This window comes from Elephas maximus, chromosome 24 (assembly GCF_024166365.1).
Source record: "Elephas maximus indicus isolate mEleMax1 chromosome 24, mEleMax1 primary haplotype, whole genome shotgun sequence".
Lineage (NCBI taxonomy): Eukaryota > Metazoa > Chordata > Mammalia > Proboscidea > Elephantidae > Elephas > Elephas maximus.
Window position 1 is genome coordinate 37641630 of NC_064842.1, and position 22026 is coordinate 37663655.

Consider the following 22026-nt stretch of genomic DNA (forward strand, 5'->3'; position numbering starts at 1 on the left):
AAAAGCCACCATTTGTTGAGTTCTTACAAAGTGTGCAACTCTGTGTGATAACCAAGACTATACAGGCACAGTCTCATTCAACAACTCAGAAGGTACGCCTTTCGGTGCAGTGGTTAAGCATTTGGCTGCTAATCAAAAGGCGGCAGTTTGAATCCACCAGCTGCTCCTTGGAAACCCTATGGGGCAGTTCTGCTCTGTCCTATAGTGTTGCTACAAGTTGGAATCGACTTGACGGCTACAGGTTAATACAGATGGCAGGAGCCCTGGAGGCAAAATGGTTAAAGTGCTCAGCTGCTAAATGAAAGGTTGGTGGTTTGAACCCAGCAGCCGCTCCACTGGAGAAAGATGTGGCAGTCTGCTTCCATAAAGATTAAAAACCCACTGCCATGGAGTTGATTCTGACCCATAGCGACCCTATAGGACAGCAGAACTGCCCCATAGAGTTTCCAAGGAATGCCTGGAGAATTTGGACTGTCGAATTCTTGGTTAGCAGCCATAGCACTTAGCCAGTATGCCACCAGGTTTCTAAACCCTACGGGGCAGTTCCACTCTGTCCTATAGGGTTGCTATGAGTCAGAATCAACTTAAGAGCAGGGGTTTGGTTTGAGATACAGATAAGGAAACTGAGGCTACCAGAGATTACATAATTTGCTCAAGGCTATGGAGCTTTTTTATGGGGCTACTAAAATACAGAATGAGGTTTGAATCCAGACCTGTCTGAGTCAAAAGATCCTGCTGTAACCACTGTGCCACATAGCTGCTATTCTTGGGAGCCTGAGGATTTCAGTCTCTGGACTTTCTCTTCAAGGATGATGGAATGGTCACCCAATCATGTATCCATGATATATTTGAAAGCTTGCCATGTGTGCCACACTCTGTGGATTCACTCTTGATTAACTATCTTCTGTGTAGCCATGTAAATCCTATTAAAATGTGACCACTCTGAGGTCACAGAAGATATCTGAGTTAACCAAGAGTGTATTTACAGGGTGTGGTCCTGTCACATGGGGTTGCTATGAGTCAAAAATGACTGGATGGCACCTAATGACAACAACAGCAGACTTGTAAGAATAGAAGTGTGACAAAATATCACATATGACAACAGTCTCAACAAAGGGTGTCAAAGTCCAAAGGTCTAAAACTCCTTTGAGTTGGTACAGAGCACAATGGCTGTCCACAAGATACATTTAGCCCATGGCACTTTTTTATTATCTCCTCTGATTTCATAAAAAATTCTCAGTTTTAAATCTTCTTATGATTTGGCCACGCTACCCACATAGCCACAATCTATTGGAACTCTAGGGGGCCTGTATATTCTCTGTTCCCCCGATCCCACAGCCCAAACCTTACCAAGACCTGCCACAGATCTGGACCCTGGAGGCACTTTGAGCTTCTAGCTCCTGTCACTATGAGTCAGAATGGACTTGATGGCAACAGGTTGGTTGGTTTTAGGCGTAGGGACTACATAACTGTTTTCTAAATGCTATAATCTATGGAAACCCTGGTGGCCTAGTGGTTAAGAGCTATAGCTGCTAACCAAAGGTTGGTAGTTTGAATCCACTGGGCATTCCTTGGAAACCTTGTGGGGCAGTTCTATTCTTGCCTTTAGGGTCGCTATCATGGCAATGCGTTTGGTGGTTTTTTTTTTTGTAATCTATGTAGGGTAGAGCTATGCAAGGGCTTGGAAAATAGAAACAAGGGCAAAGGGCAAGACTTTCTTTGGAGCTGTAGCCTCTGGTTTGATTAATTGACCCTGGTCTTGGGTTAATCAGTCAAATGATAAGGATGAGGAATGTTTGCAAGAGGAATTAATAGGCACTCAAATGTCCCCAGACGCACTATAAAAGGCTGGCAAGAGGCGCACAGTGGACAGAATATTCAGCTAGGAGCCAGAGGACCCAGTACTAGCCCCAGTGCAGCAGCTCTCCAGCCTCTTGACCTCAGGGCAAACGGTTAAGCTTTCTGACTCTTTCCTCATCTGAGAGAGGAGGCTATTGCCTTCCCAGATAGCTCCTCAAGATTGTTGTGAAGGGCAGACGAGACCTGTGAAAGTACATTGAGAAGTGAACACTGCAATCTAAATGCAAGGTAGTGGTATTTTAGGGTATTATATTAAAAAACTGAATGAAGGCTAAAATTAAAACATTGAACTTCTCTTACAGATCACCCTCCTGGCCCCTCCTCTCCCCTCCCCTGTCCTTTACGAATCATAGCCATGAGGTACTACTTTTCCAGAATTTAAGGTCGCACACCCTGAAGCCACGCACACCTGTTTGTCGTTTCTATATATCAGTTCTGACCAGATCCTGGTAACAGTGCTAATAAAACCTGTAGCCATGGTTACAGAGAAATAAATGGGCTACACAGTTCTGATTCTCATCCTTCAATACTTCAAAAAGATTTTGGAGCCAATGTTTGTGGGTGTGGTAAAGCACCTAGGTAGAATTTTATTTTTGGAAAGCGTGAGTTGAGGCTCTGAAGTCATCTGTGTTACAGGCGGTTGGGGTGGGGCCATGCCAGTTTGGTTGGACAAATAAAGTGAAAGCCCTGCCTTTGGCTGACTCTCATAACTGATGTTTTAGCTTTCAAACGTCATATCCTCTTGAAAGTAAAGAGTGGTTTTTGAAAAAGTGGAGGACAACCAAGCACTTGTGTAACTCAAGGTCTCCCACACAGGTGGTAATTAAAAAATAAATCCTAAGGTTAAAGTTGCATAATTCTCTTCAATACTAGAGAAGGGAATGCAGAGCTCTGCAAACTTCGCAGCCATAATTGAACACCTTATTTATTTTCCCTCAGTGGCAGTGGGGGAGAGGCGAATAGGCCGGAATAGTTTAAAACTAATGGTGTGGCAAAAATATACAATTATGCAACTTCAAAGCAATACAGATACAGTTTCTATTTTCCTTCCCATTTCCTCCTTTCATTTAATGTGAACAAAAGTTCAGGGCAATGAAAAGCCAAAAGTTACCTGGCGAAGGCTTAAAATGTAAAGACCAAATCAGACAGGGAGTGAACAGAAATGTTCTCATACCCACAGTAAGTCAGCCCTGCGGAAGGCACCACGTGGAATATTTCGGATTCACCAGGCTTCGGGCCGCAGGCTTTGTCCGGAGGTCGAGCCATGCAGAGAGGCTCTCGGCCGGAGCATGAGCTTTCCCTTCCTATCTGCATGGGTTTAAATCTGCATCCCCAACATTGCATGGGGAGCCCTGGTGGTGCAGTGGTTTAGAGCTGCTAACCAAAAGGCTAGCAGTCCAAATCCACCAGCGGCTCCTTGGAAACCCTATGAGGCAGTCCTACTCTGTCCTGTAGGGTCGCTATGAGTCAGAATGGACTTGAAGGCAACGGGTTTGGTGTTTTTTTTTTTTTTTGAACGTTGCCTGGAGCTTTTTTTCTTTTCTTTTTTTTTTTTTTTGCAGTTTTGATAAATAATAGTCTGTGAATGCAGAGGACATATATGAGCGAGCTAAAATATTTATTGAGCACCCACCCAGTGCAGACAAGCAGGTGGTTTTGTCTCAGCAGCCCCTTTCTTTGACACAGATGACATTTTCTCAGCAAATGCAGCGTTAGGTGCCTCTGTGCAGATAGATTGCTGCCCCTAAGCTCGTCCTATAGAGACATTCTGGAATTGTCATTGGCTTTACACATCCCTGATCTCAGCGCATCTGCCCTTGCCCCCAAACATCTTCCTCTCCACCCCTGAGATGTCCTTCCCAAGGAGGCCACAGGTAATTGCAAATACGTGATTTGTAGTATAGGGGAAAAAGAAATTGTTTAAGTAGGGAGTTGTAGGGGAGTATCCTATAGATGGAGCCCCTGGTTAATGCACTCGGCTGTTAACTGAAAGGTTGGAGGTTTGAATCCACCCGGAGATGCCTCAGAAGAAAGGCCTAGAGATCTACTTCTGAAAAATCAGCCACTGAAAACCCTATGGAGCACAGTTCTACTCTGACACAGGTGGAGTCTCCATGAGTTGAAACTAACTCAACAGCAACTGGTTGGGGGCAGTGGTGGTTCAATGGTAGAATTATTGCCTTCCATATAGGAGACCCAGGTTCAATTCCTGGCCAATGTACCTCATGTACCCACCACCCATCTATCAGGGGAGGCTTGCATGCTGCTATGATGTTGAGCAGGTTCCAGTGGCACTTCCAGACTAAGATAGGCTAGGAAGACAAGCCTGGAAATCTATTTCTGAAAATCAGCCAGTGAAAACCCTATGGATCACATGGTCTGATTTGCAACCAATCATGGGGGTGGTGCAGGGCTGGGTAGCGTTTTGGTTCATTGCACATGGGGTCGCCATGAGTCGGAGTCCAACTTGATGGCAGCTAACAACTACAACAATTCTGTAGATACTGCACACACACACACACACACACACACACACACACACACCCTTCCCTCAGTATGTTCCCTTCCACCCCACCCCACCCCACCCCATCCCTTCCCCCTTGTGCCAGGAGACCTCAAGGCTTTACAGAAACCATTTGGGAGCATATGGGGACTTGAGAGGTAGGTGGGGTGGTGGCACAGGCCAGGGAACTCTGACCTTGTCTTCCAGCTCTCCCCACAGTGTGGTCTCAGGGCTGGGTTCTCTGCAGCCTTGGGCCATTAGGCTTTATCTCCCATGAACAGTTCAGAAGTTTTTTTTTTTATCAGATTAAACCTTAAGGTCTTGAAGGAGTAGGACACTGGCCTGGTGGGAATGCTTTGACAGAGTACTTCGGTCTGGATGTGTGGTCTTGCCCCTGACAGTTAGAAGGCAGGAAAGGCTCCTGGGGATGGGAGCTGGCTTGGAGCACTGAGAGAAGGAGCTGGTGTCTTTGCAGTGCCTGACAGGGGAAGGCAGTGGTTTCCAAGCTGTGCTGCTTGGTGGACAGCCTGCGGGGCTCCAGTCTCCTGTTCTGGCTTTGACGCTATCTTTTTTGTTTGTTTGTTTACATTCTTGTAAGTTCTCATATGAGATGAATTAAAAGGTAGTTAAAGACAGCTGGAAATCCACAAGTGTGGGGGCAGCTCACAGGCAGTTTTATGAGAAGCGGTTCAAATCCTTGCCCCGTGACTTACTCTGCGTCCTTGGAAAAGTCACTCAGCTGCTTTGGGTCTCAGTTTCTTCATCTCCAAAGTAGGGAATAATCTGGAAGAACATATAAGAAAATGATAGTATGCGTTGCCTCTACGGAAGGAAACTGGGGCAGGGCTGGAAGGGAGACTGGCTTTTTACTCCATGCCCTTCGGTAATGTTTTGAATGTTAGATCATGTGCATATACTTTCTAAAGTAAGTAAACAAGTAAATAAGTGGAAGCGAATACCTGTCTCACAGGGTCCTTATGTCAAAGCAGATAACGTATGTGAATGTGCTCCTCGGCTGTTGCCGTTGTTAGGTACCATCAAGTCGGCTACCACTCATGGCCACCTCATGTCTAACAGAAGGAATCACTGCCCAGTTCCTCACTATCTTCATGATTGTTGCTATGTTTGGGTCTACTGTTTTGGCTGTTGTATCAACCCATTTCATTGAGGGTTTCCCTCGTTTTCACTGACCCTCTACCAAACATGATGTCCTTTTCTATAGATTGGTCTTTCTTGATGGCATGTTCAAAGTAAGCAAGCAAGCCAAAGCCTTGACATCCTTGCTTCTAAGGAGCATTCTGATTGTATTTCTTCTGAGACTGATTTGTTTTCCTGACTTAATATTCTTTGCCAGGCTGTTGGGTGTTAGAAACTATACAAATATTTTGTCATAACTGGTATTTTCTAGACAGATATAGGGTATGGCAGAAAGCAAAGGCAAAGTGGCTTGAAATTCTTGGGAAATTTGCTCCCATGCTGGAAAGTCTTCTTGCCTCCAACCCAGAATGAATGATGGACACCCCCTTCTCAGGGAGGATTCTTTTACCTGGCCTTGCAGTGGGGCTGAGGCCCACCTGCCAACTCAGTGCTGGGTAGCCTGGATCCTCCGTGTACCCAAATGACCACAGGTTTCCAAAGGAGCATGTCCACCCTGCTGAGCAAGTTGTGACAAGTACTTTCCACCCATTGCCAGGGGGCCTGGGGCCATGATGCTTGGTGTGAGCACAGGGAGTGTTGCCTGCATTTGAGTGACACCCCCAGGGGAGATTGTTGTATAGACCTCTGTGAGCTTCCCTTAGGCTGTTTCCTGAGTCACTGTAATAAAAATAATGCTGCAAGCATGTTGTTCTTTATACACGAAGAGGCTAACAGGACTAATAGCAATGATTTGCATCAACAAAATATGCCACTTGAATGATTTTTCCTGAAGTTGCATCTGGATTTAATTTCAGGAAGTGTTAGTTAACTATCTACTATGCGATCAAAATGATGCTGAGGCAAAAACAAAGAGAAGTAAAGGAACTGGCTCCTATCTTAAAAGGGTTCCTTAACAAAGCCCAGAACAGTGGAAATCCTGCTCTGCTAGAACCTCCCAAGCCTCGGGTTCCTCATATGTAAGAGAGGAAGACAACGACACCAACTTCACTCACCATCCACTCTTGTGAGGAGACTCAAATAAGAATATACCTGAGAGCATTTATAAACTGAAAATGCTTTGCCAAACTTGATTTTCAGAGATAATAATAGTAGTTAAGTGCTAAGCTGAATATCAGAAAGTGCTGAAATGAATGCAGTGTTAGCAGGAGAGAGATCAACACGGGCTGAAGTTTTAAGGGGGAACCACATGGAGGAGACGAGGTTGTGCTGGCCCCTGTGCTGGACGTTATGGCCTGGAGAGGCTGGTTGTCCTCATGGGTGAAGGAGGAAGGTGGGTGAACTACTGGGACAGGACAGCTGAGGCAGGCACAGAAGCTGCACGTCCGTGATCTGGACTGGGAGGGCAGCGGAGGTTCCTTCTGAAGAAGAGTGGGAAATGAGGTTGTACAGGCAAGGCTGGTGACATTACAGAGGGCCTTGAGGGCCTAGAGTCCCTGGGTGGTGCAAACGGTTAAAATACTTGACTACTAATCAAAAGGTTGGAGGTTCAAGTCTACCCAGAGGTACTTAAGAAGAAAGGCCTGGCAATCTACTTCTGAAAAACCAGCCATTGAAAACCCTGTGGAGCACAGTTCTACTCCGACACACGTGGGATCATCATGGGTCAGAATCAGCTCCATGGCCACGAGGAACTGGGATTGAAGGCTTAACACAGGTTTGGTGGAACGGGCCCAAGAAGGCCCTGGGGCTGGTGAGCAGAGGACCTCTAACGGGATCAGCGCTTCAGCCGCTGCATCCTCTTACCTGAGACCTCTCACAACCGAAAGTCCACCTTTGGCCAGAGCTCGGGATTATACGGGATTAAGCGTTCACCCCTGGGCTCACTGGCAGTCTGCCCTAACTAGCTGGGCTCAGTACATAATCACAGGTATTACAAAAAAGAAAAAAAAATATTAATAGCATACTTTCTTCCTTCAACAAAATCTGATTATGAGTTGAAATGAAATATCACCACACCAGTCAGAAAGGAACTGCTATTTATTTCATGATCCCTTGGCAATGGGGTGGGGTGGGGGAATAAATACACTGACGCGATCACTTATCTAGTCTTCCCACTGACACCCAATGGGCTTTGCTGATTGATGACTGGGGAAAATCCTATCACAGACCTTGCACTTCTAAGTCATTTTAATTTTTTAAATACTCTCACAAACATTTCTTCATTCAATCCACTGGAATGTGGGGAGGGGAGGGGTTTTATTTCTCGTCCTATTTCACAGATGAAGAAACCAAAGAGCAGAAAGCCTGAGCGTCTTCTTCAAGCTTATAAAGCTGGTTACTGGCCAAGGGAGGACAAAGTTCTAGTTTTCCAGCTGCCCAGTGTGGTGCTCTTTTTTTTTTTTTTTTCCTCCAATTTTATTGTGCCTTAGGTGAAGTTTACAGCTCAAGCTAATTTCTCATTCAAAAATTTATACACACATTGTTTTGTGACATTGGTTGTAATCCTCACAATGTGACCGCATACCCTCCCTTTCTACCCTGGGTTTCCTGTGTCCATTTGTCCAGTTCCTGTCCCTTCCTGCCTTCTTACCTTGCTTTTGGGCAGGACTTGCCCATTTGGTCTCAGGAATTTGAATTGAATTAAGAAGCATAGGAAGCACGTTCCTTCCGTGTGCTATTGTTTGTTTTATAGGCCTATGGTCCTCCTTTGGCTATACTAACTGCTAAAAAGAAACAAGAGGGGAAACAATGGCAACCCACTGCTTTGAAACTCTCTTGACAGTTTAAAAAGCCTTCTGTTCTCCAAACTCTGAGATTTGTAGTTTCTCTCTTGCTTTGGGGCCTCAGACAAGCTTTTCTATCTGGAACCCATAACTCTTTTCCAACCTCACCCACAACCACCACCACTGAATCTACTTGCCTCCATTTATCCTCTAAGTCTTGCCTGAAATATCGTTCCCCTTGGATACTTTCCTTGACCCCATTAAAGTTTAGGGCCCCTGCTCTGTGTCCCTCACTGTACCTATGCCGTTACCACAGCCCTTAATCGGCTTTAGGGTTAATTGTTGATTTAATCATCTTCCTAGAAGGAATCCACTCCCATCACTGCATCCCCAGCATCTGAAACATATTTTGCCCTTGGAAAGTACTTGATTGAATTAATAAATGAACATTTTTATAGCTGAGGAAACTAAGGATCACTGAAATTAAATAACTTGCCCACGGTCTCACAGGTAATGATAGTGTGGCAATTCTAGGCCAAATTAAATACCCAGCGCTTGTTCCACTCCACGTGCTGGTTTGTAGGTTCATATACAGCATTATGGTCAGATAGAAGAAGGCACTTAGGGGAAAAACATTCATCAACTGGAATGTCAACGTTCTGGGTTTGGAGAGCTCTTTCCACCTGGGCAGTGTGCTCTGATGCCAGATATTCTTGGGGATTCTACAGTGCAGGCACACCCTGCAGGCTCCTTTTGGTGACTGGCTACTTTTGAATCTCCAGTGAGGATGTCAGTGCCACGAAACAGAAATGGAGCAGCCAAGAGGCCTGACTCCCAAAGATCGTGGGCGTCAAATGGGGTGCCATATTGAAAATGAAGATTACATCATTTGAAAGTGAGACTATCCCTGTGGTGGAAAGCCCTGTGTTTGGCTGTGTTCCTGACATTTCGGTGTCATGAGGTGATATCATTTCATTTGGTAGTTTCCTGTTATGAAGCAAATTGAGTAGAGTATGTGTGTGTCTTATTTCCTCACCATTATCATCATTAGCTGGAATGCCCTTTGCCAGCTTTTTACTTCTTTCACGGAGCTTGGGTTGTTCACACAATGGAGGCTGTGTGAGATGGCCAAGTATTGCCATCTCAGTTCTCTGCAGTTCGGCAGCCGACAATATAATTCAATTCAAATTTATTGAGCATTTCCTATGTACAGGAGGAACCCCTGTCTTTTCTAGGCTTTCTCAGATAATACTACCTAGAGAGAAGTAGAAAGTCGGCCTGCTGTCTAGGTAAGGCATTAAAAATTGAACTACAGGTACAGCCTGTGAACTCAAGGAATTTATTTTTTGCTGGGGAAATGGCTGTGCATAGGAGAAGTACTATAAAGCATGACTAGCTAAGTGTCCCAATGGGAATTCAAACAAAAGGTTGTGGAAGCAGAAAGGAGGATGCTGCCCCTTCTAAGGAGCAATCTAGGGAGGGCTTTGAGAATGTGTGATTGGAGTTGGCACCTACAAGGTGAATAGGGTGTTTAAAGGCAGCGAGGATGGGAAAGAAAGGGGATTCTATGCCGCTCAAGAAAGCACAGCTGGCTCATGAAAAGAGTCCAATCAAGGTGGCCCAGGCTCCAGCCAGGTCTGGAGGCTTCCAACCTCTCACTCCTACTCAGTAATGCCCCAACAGCTGGCCCCACTGACCCTCAGCCCGTCTTCTAGCTAGTGGCTCTAATCCTCGCATCCCAGTGAGCTGCCCCTCGGGCTGGTGGGAATTCCTCAAGGTCATGGCCCCAAGGAGGGCCCTGGGAAACTTTTCTCTTGCTATACCTCCTTACTGTGTTATGACCAGGAACAGGGCTAGGGGGTGACTGATGGCATGTTTGGCCCAAGGACATTCTTCATGTTTGACCATGAAAGCAGATTTATTGTGTTAAGGAAACGAGTGGACAGTGCACTTTCTGCCTGCACATCCCAAAACACACTTTAACCCTTTAAATTTTTTTTAATTTGGTGAAATCCCGATTTCAAATCTGTAGTCACAAGTCCCTGGGTAATGAAAGCCCAAACTGGTTGGCTCAAATTCAAAGGGATTTCAATTCCCTCTCCCTCTTGTGCTCTCTCTCTCTCACACACATACACACACGTTCAGTTAGCAACACTGCCAACATTTAGCACGAGGTTTAAAAAAAAAAAAATTTTTTTCTTTATGAAAACCAAATGAGATTTTTGTTCAAGAGGCAAACCTAAAGTCCTAAAGTCTGTCTGTCGGTCAGAGATTGCAAACAAGCAGTGGGCGAGGCAGATGTGGCCAGTGCGAGGATTTTGTTTGGTCTGCAGCCGAGTTTTGAAAGTTAGAATGTACAGCCTTGAGATGTGCTGTGAGCTTTCTCGTTTGCATGGTCACGGCCCCCGCGCTCTCACACTGCCTACATCATTCTTTTAGGCAAACCGAAACAATAAAAAACCAAACTTGGCTGGTATCAAGTCAATTCTGACTTATGACGACCCCATGTGTTACAGAATAGAACTGCTCCATACGGTTTTCTTGGCTACAATCTTTACAAAAGCAGACTGCCAAGCATTTATTCCACGACACTGCTGGGTGGGTCTGACCCACCAACCTTTAGGTTAGTGTTTGAGTGCAAACTGTTTGCACCACCCAGGGACCAGCTGGGGTCAAAGCCTGACCCCACTACTCACTAGCTTTCTGACGCTGGAAAGTCCCTTTAGATCTCTCTGGCTCAGTTTCCTCAAATATAAAAAGGGGGTAAGACTAGACCTTCTGTCATAGACTGCTGTGAGAATTGAATGGGTTCACTCATCTGTATAATGTGGTTAAAACAGTGCCTGGCACAGAGTAAGTGTTCAACAAATGTTAGTTTTATCTGGCAGGCCCCTGTAGGTGTTTGCGCTTGTGCTCCCTGCTGTGATCTAATGGTGAGGAGCACAGGGTGCAAAAAGGACCACATGACAACTCCTGTGTGTATCATGGAAAGACACCTTTCATTATTATAGGCAGAGCCAGTGGAGATTGCTCTGGCCTGTAAAACTGTAGTGAAGATTGACCTGTGTACATCCCCCACCAGATAGGAAGAATTGGTGGCCTGGGTGCTTTTTCTAGAATCATGTGTTACATAGAAATGATGACAGTTGCAAATGTCTTTCCCTCGCCATCACCTCTCCTCCCTGACAGTGCGTGAGAGATTACTGCCCACTGGTAGTACAGATGCTGCTCCTGTCTGCTTTCCCACTAGACTGTGAGCTATTTGCCAGCTTTTCCTCTGTGTATCCCCAGTGTTGGCACATATTAGATGCTCAATAAATGCCTGTTGATTAACTAACTGGCTGGTTATAGTCCTGAGGGGTGGAAAAAAGCAGAGTAAAGAGGGTCTATGTGACACAGCTAGTGGGGCAGGGATGGTTCAGGTAAAATTCTTGCCTTCAGTGTAGGAGACCTGGGGCCAATTCCTGGCAAATGCACCTTGTGCACAGCCACCACCCATCTGTCAGTGGAGGCTTGCATGTTGCTATGATGCTATACAGGTTTCAGCAGAGCTTCCAGATTAAGATAGACTAGGAAGAAAGGCCTGGCAATCTACTTGCAAAAATCAGATAATAAAAGCCCTGTGGATTACAACAGCCTGATCTGCAACTGATCATGAGGATGGCACAGGGCCAGACAGCATGCATTTTTTTCACCATTGCACATGGGGTTACCATGAGTCAGGAGTCGATTCGATGGCAGCTAACAACAACATGTAGTTGCTATGTGTTACCGTAACAGGGCCAGTGACATACATTCATCACTGGCATCAAGAGCCCTAATATCTATACAAGCTTTGCATAGGCCTCTGCAGGGCCAGGTCATGGGGTGGAATAGCAGAGCAGGGCTATAGTGAGGTAAGCAAGGGTCAGGGTAAGGACTGGGGCCAGGGCAGAACAGGAAGGTCTTGCAGTGGGTGGAGTTTGACAGTTGGGGTTGCAGCCATCAGCAGCAGTTTATGGCTTAGCCAGCTGAGCAGACATCTGGAGAGCCAGCTGAGCAGGGATGAAGCAGGGGTCAGCCATGCCCAGAGCCTGGGCGGTGGGGGAAGAGATGGCGGCATTTGGGAGCAGAGATTCCAGAAAAGACTCTAATCCCAGGGAAGAGCCTGTTTTCTCACAGCTGTTACTGAGAGGGGCAGGACTTGCAGGGAGGTCTCGCCGTGTCCCTGCGGGTGGGATCTGTGCCTCTGGTTTTCTTTTAATTCCTTATAGCCCCTAACATAGTATCAGGCAAAGAGAGGTGTTTAAGGAATGTATTTGGAAAAATGTAGCCAGAGTCATGTTGGGGCAGCTTCTGCCTTCTAAAGCAAGGCTGTCAGGCCTCCTAAGAGGTTTTAATAATTCTTCTTTTGCAGAGCGGAGCCAAAGCTGACTAACAGAAAGTGAGCCATGGAACCAAGATCTCACCGAGTGGGGAAAAAGGGATGAGAATTCCCAGTTAGGGAGAGTCTAGACCCTCCCATGAAGCTGCAGATTCTTGCACCTGCTAAACCAAACCCAACCCCTTGCCACTGATTCGATTCCGACTCATAGCGACCCTGCAGGACAGAGTAGAACTGTCCCACAGGCTGTTCAAGGCTGTAATCTTTATGGAGGCAGGCTGACACATCTTTTTTTCCATAGAGCCACTGGTGGGTTTGAACTACGGACCTTTATGTTAGCAGCCAAGCCCTTAACCACTGTGTCACCATTGCTCCTTCTGCACCTGCTGGCTGGGGTGAATTGTTTCAGACGCTGTATAGTCGTGAGTTAGGAGTCCTTGAAACAACAATAAAATCTTGAGAGAAAATGGAGAAATTAGCTTTGGAAAGTAGTTTACCAGTTCATTTCTTCCTTAGGATCCTATGTAATTCTATATCCTGCCTGAGTATGGGAAGACCTCCACACAGTGCCATTCCCAGGGCCTCTGTGCCTCTCCCCACCCCTCTTCCCCTCTGTCCTCTTGTCTCTCTCATGCACTCAGAGCCACTTCAGAAGTAGAGAGAAAACCAGAAAGCATTCTAGGCCTTTCGTCATCTCCTTCCCCTCACTGTGGCCTTCCACTCCTAGGCCACAACCTGCTTTGAAAGAGCCTATGAACTGAAATACAGGCCCCTGGCACTGGAACCCCATAGCAGTGTGAGAAGGGCTGGAAGTTCCTTCTGTGGAAGTATGTGTGTTTATTAACCAATGTTTAATGAGCAGCTACTATATGCTAGATACTCTGCACTGGAGAGACAGTAATGAAATGGTGGCGCCAAAGGGTGACGGGGGGGGGGGTGGTGTCAAATCTTAGCCAGGGTCGCAAAGGTTTATCAGTAAAAAATAAAGATTTAGATTTCATCTCCCAGAGCTGGGCTGAGCGTTCTCCCTGTGGATCCTATGAGTCCTTGTCTTTATACCTACCGCTGCATTTGTTATACTGTATTCAAACCACCTCTTTACCCATCCGCCCACCAAAATAGACCATAAGCTCCTGAGGAATAGAAAAGCCTTATTCATCACTGGTGGTGGCTATAGAGTTTCTTTATAGGACAGTGCCCTGGAGTCAGGAGAAGAGCATTTAGCCCTTGGCAGAGACCTCAGTTTCTCTCATCTGCAGAATAGGGATAATAGCAGTACCTATCTTGTTGAGTTGTCGTGAGGATTAAATGAGAGGATGTGGGTAAAGCGCTTAGTGCAACACCCAGCACACACACCGAACCAAACCAAACCTGCCGTGCTCAGCACATCCCAAACCCAACCCTGCACAGCAGTTCTACTCTGTAACACAGCAGCTGTAACCCCATGTGTTGTATAGTAGAACTGCTCCATAGGGTTTTCTTGGCTGTAATCTTTACAGAAGCAGATTGCCAGGCATTTCTTCCGTGGCACCATTGGGTTGGTTCGAACTGCCAACTTTTAAGGTTAGTAGCTGAGCGCAAGCCATTTACACCAACCAAGGAACTTAGCACACATACAGTTCTCCATTAATGTTAAGCTGTTGCTTCCTAGTAAACTACACCAAGGAGGATTTATAGTTTACCCCAAATATTTTCTATCTCAAGCATCCAAATTACTCTGCATCACTAGGACAATGAGAGGCAGGACTGAATGTCTCTAACTGAAGCATCAGATCAAAGGCAACGACTAAGGGACCCAACAAGGGGAAGTATTCCACTTAATTTACAAATTATCTGCCACAAAGGACAATGAATTTATAAGTATCCCGATAAAAATACCAGAGGAGATAATGCAAAACTTCTTGAAAGCTAATAGATAGTAAATGGAAAAGAATGGTATAGTTTCATTAATAACCATGGAAGAAGTATAAAATGCCTTCATCTTTTTGGTGTGTTTTTATTCCTTTTCCCCAATAACGAATGTTGACTGAGTATATACCCAGTGGTTTAAGTATTATTTTGTCTCACCATTAACCCCACCTTGAAAGAATAACATTTTTAAACTACTGAAATCTTATCTCTGGAAAATGTTTGTCAGGAGCATGGGACCTTCTTCCCCATAGGGCACATGCTGTGTGACTATGCCTCCTTTCCGTGTCCCACATAGCACGCCAGGGGAAGGGGGCGCGGTGCCTCCGTCTGGAGGTGCCACGACATTTCCATGGGCAGCTTTGGAAATCTATGCCATCCACCCACTGACAAAAAGTAAAACCCAGCTCTTTCCTCAGAAGGGTCAATAATGTCCTGGTGCAAAACTACAAAGAGCACATAGTTGGAAAACAGGCAGGGTCCTAAGCAGCCCTCAAGATCACTGCTTTCCTTCTGAAACAACAAAGGCTTTGGGCCATATTCAAATATCCCTCAGGGCAGGATCTGGGTTTCTAATTTGGGAAGTAGGAAAGCTCTGAGCAGGTTATGTCTGGGTGGTGGGGTGTACAAAAGGGCTCCCGTTTCCGAGTGGAGGCTTCATTATGGCGTGGGTCACCCATGTAATGAGCCTAGAGGTTTTAATCTAGGCCACTGCCGTGCTGTGCTGTGCTGGCAGCTACTACTCAGCAGATTGTGGGCCTTGGGCAGGAGGGAATATTTCAGGTCAGGCATGCAAGGTGGCAAAGAAAGGTGGGTGGAAGCCAGCAGTCATGGACAAAGATGGGGCTTGATAGATAGCTGGAGTCGCAGGGCTGGGCCTCGGAGGGGTCTGTGTGTTCTCGTGCAGCTTTGCCACTTCTCCCTAGCATGATGCTGAAAAACAAACTGTGATGCACTCATAAAACAGTCTGGTGGGATGGGGGGCAGCAAAGGTTGTCATCTTTGTGTGCCTCCAATTCTTAGCACCATCATTCAATGAATGGTTACTGAGAGGCTAGAATACACACTGGAGTCCCGGGGTGGTGCAAACATTTGAGTGCTCAGCTACTAATCAAAAAAGGTTAGTGGTTTGAATCTACCGAGAGCCTCCTCGGAAGAAAAGTCTGCCAATCTACTTTGGAAATGTCACAGCCACTGAGAACCCTATGCATAGTTCTACTCCACAACACACGGGGTTGCTGTGAGTCAGAATCAATAGCAACTGTTATTTTTTCTTTTTTAATTTGCACACACACTAAAAGTTCATGGGCGTGAAGAAAAGTTGGATGGACATTTGTTTCTAGTCCCAGACCCTGACCACTGGGAAGGTCACTTTGACCTCAGTGTTAGTTCCTGGGTGGTTTCAGGACAGTGTATGAGTAACTACCTGGAGCTTCCAGGTTATGGACAGGACCTTGAGTGTATGATGACAACAGGCAGAGGGGCTTTTGAGAACTGGCACTTTGTCCCATTGGTGGGACGGCATAAGAATCTAAGATTAGAAACCACAGCGGAAGGACACAAACTCAGTATCTATGCAGGTTGGGAAGGGAATAAGTAGGTGCCTGACTCACCCTGTAGCACTCTCTTCTCTTATATACAGTGACCACTATCACACGTCATTTAGGTTAAGACGCAGCATGTCCACTGTGTGTCATTCTGTTCCCATAATACTAAAGCACGTGGAATTTTCCAATTCCCACTGCTTCTTTCCCACTTCCCAACCCCTAGTCTCTATACCCCTTTCTAAACCTATGTGCCCTCAACTCTTTCCCCTCACAGGACAATTTGATGACTACAAGTACTTAGAGCATGCAACTACCCTTATTGCCATTATTCAGGTATTTTTCTCTCTTCTGCCAATTTTCTTTTGTGACTCTCCTGGAAGACAAAAAGAAATTGTTGACGGGCTGATAGGCTTTCCTTAAGACTATCTGAAGAATCAGTATTGTATCAGAGGAGAGTAAAAGTCAACCAAAAAAAACATCCTAACAGGAAGAAATAAGAGACAGTACGAACGAGTGCAAGTCTGCGGTGGCTTAACAAACACAATCTTCCCTTTTGAACAAAAAATGCAGTCATGGTTTTCTTTCATTTCTTAGCAACGAACTCCATGTTGCAGCTTGCTAACAATCGTGGGAGCAAGTCTCTTCCCAGGGGCATGGCTTGGTTTGGACACTGCCCTGGTCCCCTGGGAATTGCCCCTCAGAAAGGAATCTTGTTTGTGTGAGGTTCTTTTTGGAATTTAGCAACCCTTTCTCAGCCTTCACTAAATGTCCACTCACGTCCTCAGTTGATGCTCTGTTTAGATGGCTCAGGCTGATAGGGGGGAAAAGCCAGAAAGCTGAGCTGGGTTGTGTCCCTGGGGAGAACCTTCAAAGAATTTGCTGTAGATTTTCCTTGTGCTGCTTTGAGAAGAAAAAAAGCCTATCTTGACACTGTCTTTATCTCTTACTGTGCCTGTGACAAGTCTGATGAGCTCCTATTTTTCACCTGGAGACTTTCTCGTCCATTGGGAAGTTATGTATCAATATCTCCCGTGTAATACTGACTTGTCCACTGGTCTCTAACCCACATTCTTATCTCTGAGGTGAAACAGTTTTCACGATAAGTTTGATGGAACACTGACAACGATTTAGTTAACGAAGGCACCGGATGCTGTTTCCCTTCTCGAGAGGTCCTTGGGAAATCTTAAGAAAAGTTTAAAGTTTGAGGTTGAGGAAAGAGAAGGGATGGGAAATGGTATGGAGATTGCCTTAAAGGTTGAGATCTGACTGCATCTCTCCAGCTTCTGTCTCTGGTTTGTCCAGAGGCCACTTGGGGAAGATTCAGCCTTCAAGTGCATGGTCTTTTCAGTTTTACCTCTATGCCAGCACTGGAGTTCCTGGGTATGCTCCTGTGTGTGAGGGGCATAGGGTGCTGGTCATAGAGACCATAAATAGTATCTGCTATGCCTGAATGGAGAGAAGGAGCTCAGATTCTGGCCCCTCCATGAACCAGCTCTGTGACGGGGCACACACCTCACCTCTCTGATCCTTAGTTTGCTCATCTGTAAAGTGAGGGGGTGGGGCTGGCTCACCTCTAAAGTATCTTTCCATTTGAAGTCTCTGATCTGTGGTAACTTCCTTTTCTTCATCAACAACAAACAGCCCTGATTACAAGTCTGTTCACTTGAAAGTTTTGATGCTGCCATAAAATTCAAGTTTCACTGGGTTGTCAGGCATCCCAGGTTGGGGCAAAGGAAACCACAAATAAATCCAAGTCAGCAACTGATGCACTGATTTTGGGTCACTGGTGATATAATCAGCACCTTGGTGAGAATTAGAAAAAAATCACCCCCCTAGAGTGGCCCATGGCCTAGGGGGCAGAATACAGGCTGGCTTCCAGCCCCTGTGAGCTCCCAGGAGTCCTTGTGCAGTGCACAATCGGCATAAACATTCTTTGGGCGCTCACCGCTTTGGCTAAGGACTAAGAAAAAGAAGAGGGAGAATTGATAGACGTCACTGATATGATGGAAGGGGATTTTGATAATTACCACCTTAAGGAGATACAATTAAAAAGCTTCAAGTCTGGGCCTAAGATGCTGCCCAGATCTTATACAGTTCATCTGATTTTGTTACCTTCAAGAAGCGTGACCAGTAATAACAATAAAACCCCTCACATTTTTACAGAGCCTTACAATTTATATAGCACATTAAAACATACTTTTTCCTTCCCTCTGATTCTAACCATCACCCTAGTGAAGAATAATTAGCCCCATTTTAGATATAAAGGAACTGAAGCTGAGATTCAATGACATTTTCAAGGTCAGCAAATAAGCAGTCAAGCCAGGAATTGAACCCATGTCTGTCTAGCTCCAAGTTCAAGGTTTTTTTCTTTCACACCAGAGACACCAAGCTCCAGATCTGGGCATTGGCATTCAGCCTTAAGAATTACTATGTAAGTTTGAGCAGGTCATCCTTCTTTTTAATGAAGGCAGGCCTCTCCCACACAGGTGAAGTAACTAAAGACTTGGGGGTTAAGTTTTAGAAATGTCTTTGCAGAGCTTACAGTGGAACTGAAGTATTCATTTTTTACATGGGGGAGGGAGTCTTGATTTTAAGGTTTCCCTCCCCTGTTTAGTTAAATGCATCTGTACTGCTTGTGTGACAAAACCCATGATCCTCTCCACCATTTTTAGGTATAACCTTGCAAGGCATCCTGGGAAAGCCTTTGAAGTCTAGAGAGAGTTATCTGGAAGTCACTGTACAATACGAAAACAGCATTTGTAGAACACTACTGACAAATCCAAGACTCTTCAGCATCCACGTAGTCTCATTGATAGCGCCATCACAAGCCTCTTGAATGGCCGACAACACCACCTTTATGTACAACACCTGGGATAGTTAAATTGGCGTAGCCTCCACTTCTCCCTGAGCTCCAGACCTGTATACTCAATTGCCTACCATATATCTCCACCTGGGCATTTCCTGGGCATGTCCTGCTTAAATGTCTAAAGTGGTAATTGCCCTCTTCCACAATTTGCTACCCCAGCCCCTTCTCCTCTTGTTTATACTATTTCTGTTGATGGCATCACAATGGACGCCCCTTCACTTTCCTCTCCCAGCTCAGCACTTTATAATCATCCTCCGTTCCATTCATTCCTCCTTTCCTATATATTCATTTGGTCACCAGGCACTTGATTTCACTTCCTAAACACTGCTAAAATCCATTCCCTTTCCTCAGCTCCCACTGCCACTATCTTAGCTTAGGTCCTCATTATCTGTTTCCCATCTCTCCATGATGGCCTCCAGCTGGTCACTAGTTCTCTCTCCAAACACACATCCGAACACAAACACATCAACAAACAACCCCCATTAGAAGTCTGTTCACTTGAAAGTTTTGATGTTGGCATAAAATTCAAATTTCACTGAGTTGGAATATGTCAGGCTTTCCAGGTTGGGACAGAAGAAAACCACAAATACATCCAATATGGCTTCCCACTGCTACAGGAGGGAGCTCACTGGTCTTAACAGCACTATAGTAGCGCTGCTACTAATAGAATAGTAGTGTGATCCCCATGCGTTGCAGTTCCCCCAGCCTGCCATTAACTTTGCATGTGCTCATTCCTCTGCCTGAAATATCCTTTCCCTGGGAATTCCTAATCATTTTTTAAGACTCTGCTCTCATCCATCACTTCTGCAGTTATGACTTCCCAGATAATTCCCGGGGGAATTTATCCTGCCTACCTGTGTGATTGTACCTGTGTGATTGTTTCAGTGCCCCGTTGCTTCTACTGTGATGATATGCATTGTTCTGAACTGGAGCTGTTTCTGTACTGTCTCATTTACCAGGAACTGTCTCATTTTCTTTGGACTCTGAGCTCCTGGCATACTGCCTGGCACACAGTAGGTAGAATAAAAGTTGAATGGACAGGTGGATGGATGTGCCTCCCCTCTTTGATGAAATCAGTAACTTAGCTTGTTGAGTGTTCGTTGGGTTTAATCTTGACGGAAAAGGGCAGAAGTCATCCTTCTTGTTGATTCCACAAGCTAAATATTGACAAAGTATGGGGATCACAGAAACATTTGTTTTGCAATGCATCACTTTCCTAAAATTGTATCTGGGTTGGGGGTAGGGGATCAGAATACCAGATGTAACCAAGGGCTTAATCAGATTTTTACATAGGGCTCCTTCCGCAGCCCAGCAAGGAAGAAACGGAAGGCACGCCAGACCAGGTGGTTGATGGGTCTGAGTCCATGGAAGAGCAGGCAAGACCCTTGCTGAATTCTTTAGGTGGAACTTGCAAACCATTTGTAAAAGGGTCGTGAACAAGATGTGTTCAGGCTATTTTTAAGTCCCGTTTGTTATAACTCAAGACTCTCCCATCATCCAGCAGGGCTTCAGAATGAGGGTTGCTTAAAATTAGCTTCAGGTTCTTATGAACTTCAGCTGAGTAAATGAAACACAACAACTTTGGAAGGGAAGGGAGGTGCTTCTGAGATGCTCAAGCGTTCTTTTCCTCCCCTTCCTCATTCAACAGAGTCAGTGGAGCGGTCCCACTAGGTAGCCTAGGTAGCGCAGCTCGCTGCTGCCAGCTTTTCTGCTAAACTAGGGCAAGCGCCGGTCCCTGGTTCAGTTTCCCTTTCGGTAAGGCAGGACGGAGGGGTGTGTGTTCCCGCAGCCAACGTCTATAGTTTACTTAACCCTATGATTACATAATGCATTTCTTGGAAGCTCTTCAAAATGCTAGGGAAACAGGTCCTCTTCAGTCTCCCATTCTACCTCATGGGTGGGTTAGGGGTCTGGAAGTGGGGCGGTCTAAAGATTCAAAGAAGTTAGGAAGCAATCTGTCACAGCAAATTTCCTGGAGGCTCTGAGAACAGCAGACAGGTCCTCACTCCGTCCCTGGCTCCGGGCCATATTTTTGCTTTGTCCAGTTCCTTAACCTCATTGAAGATTTGGCTTTAGAAACATCTAAGCCCATGCTACTTCTTGGAGGGTCTCAGGCGTTGACTTTTTCAGCATCAAACAGAATGTTTATCTGTCCCTTCCAACGGCAGCTCTTGTCAACTGGAGTAAGAGAGCTCCACCCGCCCACCTCGAGGGACCCATACGGACTCCCTCCAGACGCAGATGTAGGGGAGGACGAATGAGAATCCCCGCAAAAGAACGGAAGCAAATTTTAACTGAAGTTGGGAAGGGTCAATCGGCTATTTAGGAAAAAAACCCTTAAATTTCACTTACGTCTGGGGCTGGTCTCATCTTTCTAAATAGGGGAGTGGGGAGTCCATTCCAGAGGGCAGCTGAAAGTGTATTTAAAAAACGGAACAACAAAAAACTCTTGAAACTCACCTTTCTGTTCACGGAGTGCTTCCTCCAGGCGCGGCTGCCGAGTGATCTCCCCGGGGCTGTCTGCTCTGACACCGGCCCGAGTTTGGGGGCGAGGTCAAGGTTCCTTTTCTCTCGCCCCTCCCCTCCCACGGGCAGCCTGGTCTGGAGACGGGCGGCCGCGCCTCCGCCGAGGGGCAGTGGTAGCGCCCCGCGCCCGCCCGCGCCGCGCGTACCTGCCGCTCCCGCCGAGAAAGGCGCCCTCTGTGTTCTCTGCCCTCCCGCTGGCTGACGCCTTGCATTTTTGAGGTTTCACTCCAACTCCGTCCTGCCCCTGATGTCACAGACACAACTTCCTGATTGAGACTGGGCTTGTTCTCCCGCTCCCTGGGCTCGGCCCAAGCTTCCTCTCCGGAGCAAACAGACCGCGGTGCCCTTGGGCTTCTTGGGCACCCACGCCCAGACGCGCGCCCTCTCTCCTGGTCTTCCCGTCAGTTACGCCTCCGCCCACCCCCGCCATTGCACCTTCGAGCCCCTCGGTCCCGGAACATGCCTGCTTCAGAACACAGCCGCTCTTCTCGCCTGTGGAGCGCTTCCCCAGCTTCTCTCACAGACGTACGCATGTTCCCAGGGATGTGAGACAACTGGGGAGAAACCTGCTTAAGTAAAAACAGGCCAGCGCTGCCTAATGGAGCAGCCTCCTTGGAAAAGGGGTGGGTGGG

At 46.3% G+C, this 22026-nt stretch overlaps 1 protein-coding gene across 4 annotated transcripts in view; it reads right to left on the reverse strand.

Moving 5' to 3' along the window:
• Positions 1-21806, reverse strand: part of KIAA0040 (KIAA0040 ortholog) — a 42466-nt gene extending 20660 nt beyond the window's left edge. Inside the window, exons 1-2 of one of the 4 annotated variants that reach the window (XR_007515277.1) lie at positions 21329-21806; positions 5077-5146 (exon numbers count right to left, since the gene is read on the reverse strand). The gene's annotated coding sequence lies outside the window, so the exon portion shown is untranslated. The other 3 variants (XM_049868265.1, XM_049868266.1, XM_049868267.1) reach the window with 3 other exon arrangements.
• Positions 21807-22026: the final 220 nt, after the last annotated feature.